The following is a 14,299-nucleotide window of genomic DNA, read 5'->3' as shown; positions in this document are numbered from 1 at the left end:
AGTTTTTTTACGTGCCGGATCTAATGACCTCTTCCGCGGTCGAATCCATCCACTAAAACACCGGATATAGATACCTTGAAAGTAGGAAAAGCTGCAAAAATATATTTTGACAATTCCGCGAATTGAACCGCGATTTTCTTTGATTATTTTTGCATAAATGTAATCCTTTATACGCGATTATAATATTTGCCAAAAAGGTGTGTCACAAATTACAAAGATTCAGGAGTAATATCCCAATTTATCCCAAAATAGAATGCGGTGGCACATCCGCAGTTCTTGACGAATCTGTCTAAAATAATTTATATTGACGTATTTTTAATAGGGGGCCATTGAAATCGGATGCACCTTATTATCATATGCATTTCGCGTAATTTTTGCCCACTTGAAGGTTTTTTGAATAGTAAGATGCAACTGATGGCACACTTTGGCCGCTGAATGAAACATGGGAAAATCCATGCATATTGATTGACATGGACTCCCTGTATCCTAAAATAATTTATATTGACGTATTTTTAATAGGGGGCCATTGAAATCGGATGCACCTTATTATCATATGCATATCGCGTAATTTTTGCCCACTTGAAGGTTTTTTGAATAGTAAGATGCAACTGATGGCACACTTTGGCCGCTGAATGAAACATGGGAAAATCCATGCATATTGATTGACATGGACTCCCTGTATCCGAAAAGCACATGCACCTCAACCGATTTAAACCAATTCGCGAATTATTCGGTTTTTAACTTCTATGTTTTTTCTTTGATTGTAATTTCAATATTACTCTCTACTTCTTATTTCTATTGCTTATCACAGAAAGCAAATATACTTTCACGATGACTAATTACTTTTCTCGTAGAAGTTTAAGCAAAATACTTCAGGATTTGGATCGAAATTTAGAGAAATAATAGAATAACTCCCAACATTTATTTTTCAAATTTTTCGTATTTAACCAAAAATATATTTTTGAAATAATTTCCAACAATAAGTTGCCGTTCTTTGTTGTTGCTGTAATATGCTAGTTATAAACGCGATCTTTATAATTTTAGTCTCACATTTTTCTACGCGTTGTCCAGATTATGTACGTATTTTTAAATTATTTTTTTAGAGATTTCTTCAATATTTTTTGATTTTCCGCGAAAACAGATGAACGCGAACAGATTTGAAACCACGATTTTTTTCGTAACCCATGTACCAAAAATGGCGGATGTGCTCGCCAAAAAAAATTTTAAATTTTTTTTCTATGTAATTGTAAAGGAAATTTGAAATTTACCATATACACTCAAATGAAAAAATTTAGTATCTGGTTTTCAGGGCTGACAATATGTTTTGTAAAAAATTTAGATTATGATTGTTCCTACAATCGGTATTGTTAACGATTTTTACAATATTGCGGAAATTCGAAAGTTGTTTTTGTTTTCTATGTTCGGAACAAAAGATGGTATTTTTGGATTTGGATTAAAATGTTTGTACAAAACATACACATTTTTGGAACCAAAATAGATATTTTTGTTCCAACAAAACCGAAAAATATTTTTTCTCTGCGTGTAGAAAAGATTCTAGAGGCACCAGAGCATTACACGCCACATTCACACATATCAGTCGAGGACTGAACCTATCGAAGGCTTTCGATACCATCAATCATGTCAAACCGTTTTAGAACATACATAGAGAAGACTTCCCTCGAGCATTGTTTGAAACATAATATAATCAATTATATGGGTGCACGCCAGTCGTTTGGGAAATTCAGAAATAAGTAGTCCAAAACCCGTAGAGTGAAACAAGGAGTTCCCAGGGTAGGGTGATATCTCCGGAACTGTTTAACCTCTAACTTTGTGAAATGCCATATCCTCCAGACGGCATAAAGATGAACATGATTGAACGATCTTGGCGTTGGGTCCTATCGTCGACAGCTGACTTAATGAGGTTCTTCCATTTGACGAATATGAAAATATCCGGCTCTAAATTCACTGCCAACCTGTTCACCACCTGCGCGGCTGAAATGAGGCTCCCGTTTTAGAACATACATAGAGAAGACTTCCTTCGAGCATTGTTTGAAACATAATATAATCAATTATATGGGTGCACGCCAGTCGTTTGGGAAATTCAACGATCGTCGAAAGCTGACTTAATGAAGTTCTTCCATTTGACGAATATGAAAATATCCGGCCCTAATTTCACTGCCAACCTGTTCACCACCTGGGCGGCTGAAATGAGGCTCCCTCTGATAATATTGGTCGGTAGTGCCCTAATTCCGTCCATTAACACCCACAGGATGTTGGGTGTAACGTTCGACAGCATGTCTAAGTTGTCCGCGCAAGCCACAGCTATTTGTGACAATATCAAAAATAAGAGCAGGGTTCTCAATTTTCTGGCCGTTAGACAAAGAAACCTTTGACCTCTGATAAACCAATATGCCGGTTTGTGGTAAGCGGCGATGGTGTGGTTTGCACATATTAGCGCTACTCAGTGGAAGAATTTTCGAACCTGCCAGACCAGAGGACGGCAACTTGTTGCAGATTTTACAGGTACATGAGCAAAACAAGACGTAGTCGTTACAGTACTTGACGATAGCCTTTGATTACTTGTTTGAAATAATAACACTGTGCAACATTTTTAAGGTGATATTGTGCAAACAATTCGAACTGAGGATTTTTTGAAAGTACAGACCCAAACGACAAGAAACCATAGTTGGGTTTTGTCGTGTCAGATCCAGCTCGGATTTTATGGCCCCATCTAAACATGGTTAAATATCGAGTTTTTAAAGAAACTAGGGTCTATATCTCTGAAACCAATGAGAATCTTCTTCTGACCTCTGAAGCAACTGTGTAGATAAGGACAAGAATAAACTATTTGGAGAAACAATGATCTCGAAAAACTACATTTATTGCCTCAAATTTCAAAATATATGCAAAAATTCCACAATTTTTATACACTTCGCACCGAATCTCCAAAATCGTTAATTTTTTCTGAATATTTTCTTTTGGAAAAATATTCCCTGGAATGTAATACACAACTCTTTAGAACATGTCATTGCTGTAAAATGCCTCTATCACGTTGTTTTTAGTATATTTTTATACCCTCAGCCTTTAGGCTAAGGAGGGTATATACACTTTGATACGATGAAAATGTGCCTCCTCGAAATAATGGTTTTAGACCCCAAGTATGTTTGGACGAAATGTGTTTCAGACAATTTGGAGTCGATCTAGCCATGTCCGTCCGTCTGTCTGTCTGTCTGTCTGTCCTGCTGGCTGGAGCGCACGATAACTCTCGAACGGATAAACCGATTCGGTTCAAATTTTGGCTTTCGTAATATTTTGCCCAAACTTAGTTTAAGTTCGAAGATGGGCTATATCGGTCCACTCCTTCCGGTACCTCCCCCACAAAAGTTCGAAAATGTTCGGAAAATTTGTGCGCATGATAACTCTTTAAGGGGGTAACCGATTTGGTTCTTACTTTTCCCATCGTGAAGTATGTACCAGACTTAGATGAGGTTCCAATATGGACTCAATAGGTCTACTCCTTCGGGTACCTCCCACACAAAATTTCGGATAAGTTCAGTTTAGGACCTGTTCTCGAATCGCTTTGATTTTTGTTTTAGCAACTTGTATTCACTGCCTCCCATACGACGGTACAAGCTTCATCAGGGGCAAGTCCAAACTTCCTGAGAAAATAGCCTGAAAGTTTCACAAAAGCCCTATGACACCGTGTGAGGTGGTTGGAGCGCAAGATAACTCTTCAACGGATCTGCTGATTGGGTCCAAAAGTTATTCTTAGTAATATTTTGTCCAAACATAGTTTAAGTTCGAAGATCAGCCATATTGGTCCACTCCTTCAGGTACCTCCCCCACAAAATTTCAAAAATGTTCGGAAAAATGTTTCGTAAGGTAACTTTTGAAGGTAGTGGTCGAATTGGTCCATACTTTACACATCCTAATATATCTACCAGATATAGATCAGGTTCAAATATGGACTATATTTGTCCACTTCATCCAGTACCTCCCAAACAAAATTTCGGATAAGTTCACTTTAAGACCTGCTATCGAATCACTTTTATGTTTGTAGAAGCAACTTGCATTCGCTGCCTCAATTACGGCAGTAAAAGTTTTTTCAGGGGCAAAACCACACTTCTTAAGCAGCCCGAAGGGAGTAAAACCCCCCTATAGCACCATATGTAGTGGCTGGAGATCGACTTCCATAATGGTCAATGTCGATAAATTCCTTTAAGTAATTCCCCCGCAAAACGTCTGCTCTTTAATCTTATGAACATTTTTGTCGGTTCATACGTTCAAAATTTTTAAAACCCTCTACATACGTTTTTTGGGAAAAATAGTTTCAATATACACAGGCTGAGGGTATATCTCTGTCGGCCAAGCCGACTGATACTTTTTTTACTTGTTCAACGACAATTTAATAAATAAGTCAATAATGTGGTGAACTCCGAAATGCGAGAGAAAACTGTTGCTGTGAGCTGTGTTTGAAATACGTGTTGTTAAAGATATGATGCAAAATACCTCTGAAACAACATGAAGCAAGCATTTTAGAGTTTCAGAATGTTCTATAGAATTGTTGAAAACTTTATTTGGAAGATTTTTGCAAAAGGTTACTTGGTTCAGCTCCCAATAGTTTAGCCGATACTGACCAGAATTTCTGCAATTATGTAAAATTTTCTATATTTTATAGATTCTGATGTCCTAGATGGAGTTTTTCTTATGTGGTTTTTTCAAAAGATATGTTCTACTAGTTTAGGGCTACAATATTGCTAAACACAGCAAGTCCAAATTCCAATTCGTTTCTGAGATAAAGGCGTGATACATGCAAAAAGTGTAGATTTAGCCCGGTTTAAATGAGGCCATAAAATCCGAACTGGATCTGACAGGACAAAAACCTACTAGGGTTTTTGTAGTCTAAATATGTACATTCAAAAAATGCATACTAGAATTTGTTTGCATTTTCAGTGTTGCATAGTGTAATAGTACTGATGCAGCCGCATTATCATAAATCGCATTTCCTCTATTGTTTTTAAAAGACAATTTCAGAATTCATATTCGTATACTTTACAAAAGAAAATGATCTATACTACCAACTTTCACATTATAGGATATATAAAGCAAAGAAAATTCCCCCTATGAGATCATAAAATACAATTTTGAAATTCCATAAAAATGTGTAAATAATTGTCACTTTAATTTATTTTCAAGAGATAATTATTTGAAGTAAATATGGAAACCAACAGTAATATCAACAGTGGCGATTAGCCAAAAGTTAAATGATAAGAATCTGCTGCCATGGCTACCGCTAACATTGAAGCACGGCCCGCCAAATAATTAAAATGTTTAACACTTTACTCCGATATGTACATGGCCAGCATTAACTAATGAGCCATTAAAACTTCTGCAGCAGAGTAATGAAAATTTTTGACATTCATATGAAGAAAAAAAAAATAGAAAAAACGGTAATGGCTTGTAAAACAAATTAACTGAATATTTTATGATTGGAAAAGGTGATTTTATGTTACTTTTTCTATAGCCATAATTATGTGATAAATTTATTAATAATAATTTGTAGAAAAAAATAATTAATGAGTTTTAAATGCAAACTAAATATTAATTGGTAATTGTTGTTCATATATTTTTAATGAGGTGCATTTAAAATTAGCTAATAAAAGTGAGTTTCGATGAATTGGAGTTTATATATTATATATTTATTTAAATAAAATTAACTCTTTCTGACTCACCATGTTATCATGATTATCTTTATTATAAATTGTATTAGCATTTATTGCACCCGTCTACACAAAATTCCCAAGAAAATATTTGCTTTGTTTTACTTTTTAATTATCATTTTAATCACCCGGCTTTCATGTTATTGTGTTAAATGTGAACGTGATACACACGTCATAATAAAATGGGAAAGTTCGTTTTTTCTTCTTCCTGTAATCTAAAGTTTATAAAACTTTCAGACACAATCATTAAAGAAAAACAAGTAAAAAAGCATTAAGTTCGTCCTTGCCGAACTTTTCATACCCTCCACCATAAAATATTCTGAACTAAAATGGAATAATTACTTTTCATTCCTGTCCCCAACTTTAAGTGGGTACGTTAAAATGTCAGATAATGTTTATGTACATTTATGCTTCATTCGGGAGGCCCTTTTTTATGGTGCCTATATCTAACTATGTATGTTGACAATTTTTGGTGGGCTAGAAATTGGGAGGTACTGTTATATAGGGGTTATAATAAAACATGGGCCTATGTTGACAGTTTTTGATGGGAGCCTTTAATGTCAAATAACTCCTAATGCGGTTAAAAAATTTAGCTAGAATCTTCAAAATATCGAAAATCGGTACATAACGTGGGAACTTCAAATGTCATTAACAGCTAGTTCGGAGGTATCTGGGCTATACGAAAATATGAACTTAAATGAACCGTTATATGGGGGCTATACCAAAACGTGGACCTATGTCCACAAGTTTTGTCATATAAGTTTATTGACATTTAAGAACTTTAAATGTCAAATTATAGCTACATCGGTCTGAAAATGTAGCTACAAACGTCAAAACACCGCAAATCGGAGGGTACCGTTATATGGGTTCTATACCAAAACGTGGACCTATGTCCACAACATTTGTTATATAAGTTTATTGACACTTAAGAACCCTAAATGTCAAATTATAGCTATATCGGTCTGAAAATGTAGCTAAAAACATCAAAACACCGTAAATCGGGGGGCACCGTTATATGGGGGCTATACCAAAACGGGGACCTATGTCCACAACTTTTGTTATATAAGTTTATTGACACTTAAGAACCCTAAATGTTAAATTATAGCTACATCGGTCTGAAAATGTAGCTAAAAACGTCAAAATATCGCAAATCGGAGGGTACCGTTATATGGGGGCTATACCAAAACGTGGACCTATGTCCACAACTTTTGTTATATAAGTTTATTGACACTTAAGAACCCTAAATGTTATATGGGGGCTATACCAAAACGTGGACCTATGTCCACAAGTTTTGTCATATAAGTTTATTGACACTTAAGAACCCTAAATGTCAAATTATAGCTACATCGGTCTGAAAATGTAGCTAAAAACGTCAAAATACCGCAAATCGGGGGGCACCATTATATGGGGGCTATACCAAAACGGGGACCTATGTCCACAACTTTTGTTATATAAGTTTATTGACACTTAAGAACCCTAAATGTTAAATTATAGCTACATCGGTCTGAAAATGTAGCTAAAATCGTCAAAATACCGCAAATCGGAGGGTACCGTTATATGGGTTCTATACCAAAACGTGGACCTATGTCCACAACTTTTGTTATATAAGTTTATTGACACTTAAGAACCCTAAATGTGAAATTATAGCTATATCGGTCTGAAAATGTAGCTAAAACTGTCAAAATACCGTAAATCGGGGGGTACCGTTATATGGGGGCTATACCAAAACGGGGACCTATGTCCACAACTTTTGTTATATAAGTTTATTGACACTTAGGAACCCTAAATGTTAAATTATAGCTACATCGGTCTGAAAATGTAGCTAAAAACGTCAAAATACCGCAAATCGGAGGGTACCGTTATATGGGGGCTATACCAGAACGTGGACCTATGTCCACAACTTTTGTTATATAAGTTTATTGACACTTAAGAACCCTAAATGTCAAATTATAGCTATATCGGTTTGAAAATGTAGCTAAAAACATCAAAACACCGTAAATCGGGGGGCACCGTTATATGGGGGCTATACCAAAACGGAGACCTATGTCCACAACTTTTGTTATATAAGTTTATTGACACTTAAGAACCCTAAATGTTAAATTATAGCTACATCGGTCTGAAAATGTAGCTAAAAACGTCAAAATACCGTAAATTGGGGGGTACCGTTATATGGGGGCTATACCAAAACGTGGTCCGATATATCCCATCTTCGAACTTGATCTTCCGACGGCTAAAAAAATGGTATTCCCCAATTTTCAGCGAAATCGGTCAACAAATGCGACCTGTATATTGCGAACGGACGGACGGACGGACGGACGGACATTCATAAATCGACTCAGAAAGTTATTCTATGTATATCCCTAGAAGGAACTATGGGTCTATCTCGCTTCCTTTTGTATGTTACATACAAATGCACTAACACATAATACCCCTTACCACATAGTGGTGTAGGGTATAAATACGTCATAAAAATTCCTACTTGTTTTGAATATTATTTCAATGTTTAACCGATAACAAATAATGAAACATTTAATGTGGATTAATGTGGAAACATTTAATGTGGATTTGCCAGAGTTACCCTTTATTTTCAGAATCAAAACTTCTTAGTAAGGTCGGTGATGTGTTGTTTTGTGTATGGCGTGCCATTTCGGTACCACACATAACAACTGTAATTCCACAGGTGATCTTGCTGAACGTAAATGTAAAGCTATCCCCAATTTGAAAATAACGTTTTATATTGCTTTATATTTTGTATCCATATCATATGTTATTGTCATACGATCCTATGAGAAGCTAGGTGAATATTACACAAATTAAAATACAAAAAATCCACCGACAAACCAAACAATCAAAATTTAACGTTGTCTATTAAAACGAACTTGACACATAATGCTGTGGTTGGATTTTTGTCTGCCTCTTTGTTCATCTGTCTGTCGCCTGTTCTCCATTCATTAACACATTCAAATATGAGGTCTTGCACAAAAAGAGGTGTTTGCTCTCAAGCACCAAACAAATGACAAACGTTGATCATGAGGATCATGATGGTGGTGCTGAGGCTATTGCTACTATTTCTGTGGTTGAGAGCATATTTTGAGGTGTTACTGTGGTGACAGGTTTCTTGTTTTTTTTATAATTTTTTTGGTGTGCGGTTTTTATATAAATTCTGCAAATAGAAGAAAAAAACCATATTCTAAATATGAATGCATTGCTATTTATGTTTTCATGATCAATAAGCAGAGGCATGAGCGACATGACATTTACTGTACTGTGGGACGGAATAATGCATTAAAATAGAAAATAATAATAAGTAGGAAGTGTTCAAGAAGCCTTTCGAATGTTCCTTTTTCTAAGGGAAATTCTCAGAACCTTTTATAGAATTCGAAGAATTTTTCAGATAACTCCTCATAGAAGAAGATCAAATAGTCTCGTAGAAGATCAGAGTTGTTCGCAGAGAAAATAAATCAGAGATATGTTAGCAGAAAATCAGAGAAATTTTCAACAAAAATAAAAAAATAAATAAAATAATGTTCATAATGTTCTTCTCATACCAGGTCAGAGATGTATAAAGAATATCAGGAGTGTTCTCATAGAAGATCAGATATCTTTTCATTGAAGATCAAATATTTTCTAATAGAAGATCAGAGATATGTTCCAAGAAGCTCTGAGGTCTTCTGATAGCTGATTAAGTACCTTCTTATAGAATATTGGAGCCTTTCTCATAGAAACTCGGAAATATTTGTATAAACGATCTGTTTCATTAGAGATCTTCCCAGATGCCATATCGTAAAAGGCCACTGGTTTTCATTTCAAAGTTTCTCAATGAAGATCAGAGATATTTTCATGAATAGTCAGATATATTCCCGTAGTCGATGAGAGTTTGTTTAGAAAATCTGTGATTTTCTCGTAGATGCTCAGAGAGATAGATCTTCTTATAGAAAACCGATCAGATCAGATATTTTCCCATTGAAGTTCAGTGATCTTTTAATAGAACAATAGGGATCTCATATACGATCAGCGATCTTCTCATTGAAGATTAGATATATTCTCATAAAAGATCGGAAATCGGTTCAGAAACGTGGTTCATCATCTGACATAAGGTTGGAAATAGACGATCGTTGATCTTCCGATAAAATATCAGAGATTTCCTCATATATATTTTCATATAAGATCTTAGATCTTCTCAAATAGCGGGGATCCTGTCAGATCTTCTAACAAGAGAAGACCACAGATCTTCTCATAGAAAGTCAGAACTTCTCATTATAGTTCAGAGATCTTCTCTTAGAAGATTAGAGATCTTCTCATAGAAGATCAGATAAATGATCGTAGAGCATCGGAGATCCTTCCATAGAGGATCTTTCAAGATCAGATAACTGTTTATAGAACGTGGGAGATTCTGTCGTAGAAGATCATACATACATATTCCCACAGAGATAACTTCTCATAGAATACCAGAGATATTCACATAGAAGATCAGATATATTCTCATTAAAGATCATCAAAGACATCTACTAAAAGAAGATCCAAGATGAAGATCAGAGATGTTCACATGGATTTTCTGGGATATTCACAAAGAATATCTTAGACTCTATCAGAGAAGGTCAGATAGTTTATCATACAAACTAGTATATTTTCTTATAGAAGATCAGATATCTCCTCATAGAAATCAGATCAGATATCTTCTTATAAAGATCAGAGATTTTTTCGTAGAAGATCAGAGATTTTTTCGTAGAAGATCAGATATTATCTCATAGAAGAGCTCATAGACGAGAATCAAAGATATTTCTAGAGACGATCCTAATTTATTTCAGATCTTTTCATAGATGTGAGGTCTTCTAATAGTAAATCACAGATCCTCTCATAAAAGACCAGAGATCTATTATTACCTCGGAGAAAGAAGGTCATAAATATTCCCAATAGTCTTTTCATAGAATATCAGAGATCTTCTCATAGAAGTTAGGAAGTCGTCTGATAGAAATTCTCATAGAAGATCTCATATATTTTTATAGAAGATTTTAATTTATTAGAGATCTTCTCGTAGTGGAAAATCAGAGGTTGTATTCTGATCGAAGTTCAGAAATCTGTTTATGTCACCTGTGAGATTTTCTTATAGACGATCAGGTATATTTTCATCAGAAATCTGTTTATTTAGCCTTGAAAATCTTCTCATAGGAAATCGAAGGTCTTCTATTACATAGATTACACTGTGCAGCAAGGTTTCTGTGCGGTTGAAAATTCCTTTTGGAGATGAAAGCGCTTAGTGAGTATATTAAGAACCCAAAAGGAAATTTTCCCCATAGGTTAAGTTTCTGAGATATCGCGCGATGAATTTTTTGAATTTTCGCCTATGATGCTTGAGAAAATAGCTTTATATCTCTGTTTGCCGTTATTGTAGCTTCATTTTGAGATTACATGTCTTCAGTCAAATCGAATGGCGAATCTTTTTGTAGAACATTTCATTCTTCTAACTCAATTCCTTTCATGTCCTTTTCGTCCTTTCTTTCTTGAACCGTAGTAAAAGTACCACAAGATGAGATTTTACAGCATCCAAATATTCCACAAAAATGTTGCTCAGAGAATTTTAGGTACGGTTCTCATTGACAACTAATCGATATTGTCACGTTTTCATTGTCTTTTTTGACATTTACCCGGTTTTTGTTAGGAAAAAACCTATGTTTTGTTTTTCTGTATATTCGTTATTTGTTATGTATTGGTAGGTAGACATACCCATTGGTTATCACTTATATTGACATCTGGGATGTATCTGAAATATTTACCATATATAGCTCCCGATATGCGGAACACGTTAATGACAAATTTTCTTTGAGAATAGACCCGGTTATCTAATATTTTGAACCGGATATAGCGATATAAAACCCGGATTTTGTGCCGATTTTAAGTAACCGATTAAGGTTATATGTATACCATTAGAAAGCTAATAAAATTGTCAATCAGGGAAAATAAATTTTTTGACAGCATCTTACCTGAGTTCGGTGCTAAAACAAAAAAAACCGTATTCTTGAACCGTTTTTAAGGAAAATATCACTGCGCGTAAATATGGAGATCAAAGCTTGGTGGGTGAAATATGCTTTTTGCCGATGAAAGTGGATGAAGTTAATATTATGAACCCGGAAGGACAGTTATGTCATAGGTCAAACTTCTGAGTTATGGCGTGATGCATACATTCTTGATGAGCTTTAAGAGCACGACAATAAACCCGTAACATAAATTCCATTTCGCTATAACTCAGAAGTTTGACCTATGACATAACTGTCCTTCCGGGTTCATAATATTAACTTCATCGACTTTCATCGGCAAACAGAATATTTAACCCACCAAGCTTTTATCTTCATATTTACGCGCTGTGATATTTTTCCTTAAAAAACGGTTCAAGAATACGTGTTTTTTGTTTTAGCACCGAACACAGATAAGATGCTGTCAAAAGATTTATTTTCCCTGATTGACAATTTTATTAGCTTTCTAATGGTATACATATAACCTTAATCGGTTACTTAAAATCGGCACAAAATCCGGGTTTTATATCGCTATATCCGGTTCAAAATATTAGATAACCGGGTCTATTCTCAAAGAAAATTTGTCATTAACGTGTTCCGCATATCGGGAGCTATATATGGTAAATATTTCAGATACATCCCAGATGTCAATATAAGTGATAACCAATGGGTATGTCTACCTACCAATACATAACAAATAACGAATATACAGAAAAACAAAACATAGGTTTTTTCTGAACAAAAACCGGGTAAATGTCAAAAAAGACAATGAAAACGTGACAATATCGATTAGTTGTCAATGAGAACCGTACCTAAAATTCTCTGAGCAACATTTTTGTGGAATATTTGGATGCTGTAAAATCTCATTTTGTGGTACTTTTACTACGGTTCAAGAAAGAAAGGACGAAAAGGACATGAAAGGAATTGAGTTAGAAGAATGAAATGTTCTACAAAAAGATTCGCCATTCGATTTGACTGAAGACATGTAATCTCAAAATGAAGCTACAATAACGGCAAAGAGAGATATAAAGCTATTTTCTCAAACATCATAGGCGAAAATTCAAAAAATTCATCGCGCGATATCTCAGAAACTTGACCTATGGGGAAAATTTCCTTTTGGGTTCTTAATATACTCACTAAGGGCTTTTATCTCCAAAAGGAATTTTCCACCGCACAGACCTTGAGTTCCAATTTGTGGCACAGTGTTATCAGAGATCTCATAGCTGATCAGATATCATCTCATAGTTGATCCGAATTTTCCACATTGAATATCAGAGATGTTCCCATAGAAAATTTTAGGTCTTCTCTTTGAACATCAAGGATCCCAGCATAGAAGATCAGAGATCTTCTTTTAGAAGAAAATGAAAGATAGATCGTCATTTATTAGAGACATTCCATAGAACATCGGAAGTCATCAGATCAGAGACCTCCTAACAAAATATTAGATATCTTGTCATAGAAGATCAGATATCTTTTCATTGAAGATCAGATATTTTCTCATAGAAGATCGAGTATCTTGTAATAGAAGAAGGCTCCAGACCTTCTCATAGAAGGTCAGAGAACTTCTCATTAAAGTTCAGAGAAGATCAGAGAACTGATAAAAGAATATCGGAGATGATCTCAGAAGATCTTTGTCGATCAGAGATCTGTTCACAGAACGTGCAAGATCCCGTCGCAGATGATCAGATATACAAAAAGATAGCTTGTCATAGGATACCAGAGACATTCTAAAAGCACATCAGATATATTCTCATAAAAAATCTTCAAATATATCTTCTAAAAAAATATCCGACAGTAGTGATCTTCTCATAGTAGGTCAGAGATGTATAAAGAAGTTCAGGAGTGTTCTCATAGAAGACCAGGTTTCTTTTCATTGAAGATCAGATATTTTCTCATAGAAGATCAGAGATATGTTCCTAGAATCTCTGAGGTCTTCTGATAGCTGATTAGGTACCTTTTTATAGAATATCCGAGGCTTTCTCATAGAAAATCAGAAAATATATTTTTTATTCGAAATCTTCCCATTAGCGATCAGATACCATCTCATAAAAGGCCACGAATTTTCTTATACGGATAAGATATCTTCAAATATCATCATCACCTAGAAGATCAGAAATTAATATATCAGATATTGTCTTCTAGTCGATCGGTTATATTCCCCGAACAAATGAGATATCTTCTCAGAGAAGGTTTGAGGACTTCTTATAAAATATCATGAATCTTCTCATAGAAGATCGGAGATCAGTTGATAGAACGCTGGAGATCTTCTCACAGAAGATTGGAGCTCTTCTAACATAAGGTCATATATGTTCTTATAAAAGATCAAATATGTGTTAAGAGAAGGTTATAGATTCTTTCATAGAAGATCAGAGATCTTCAGTTAGAAGATTAGAGAACTGTTCTCAGATATTCATATGAAGACCATAAACATTCTTATAGAAGATCAGAGTTTGTACGAGATCTAATAAAAATTATCCGTGGTCTTGTCTTAGAGGATCAGAGAGATCACTTCTTTGAAGATCAGAGTCCTCAAATGCATTAGAAGATCCATGTGATATAAAGAGGTTT

General features: G+C 34.9%; 1 protein-coding gene across 2 annotated transcripts in view; it reads left to right on the top strand.

Moving 5' to 3' along the window:
- The window catches only part of wun (wunen), a 231,924-nt gene that overhangs the window by 136,425 nt on the left and 81,200 nt on the right, over positions 1-14,299 (top strand). The gene's annotated exons all lie outside the window — the stretch shown is intronic.

The sequence above is a fragment of the Musca autumnalis genome, unplaced genomic scaffold (genome assembly GCF_047663935.1).
Source record: "Musca autumnalis isolate F117 unplaced genomic scaffold, ASM4766393v1 scaffold_5, whole genome shotgun sequence".
Classification (NCBI taxonomy): domain Eukaryota; kingdom Metazoa; phylum Arthropoda; class Insecta; order Diptera; family Muscidae; genus Musca; species Musca autumnalis.
Note: the sequence above shows the minus strand (reverse complement) of the source record. Positions and strands in the feature narration are given on the sequence as shown.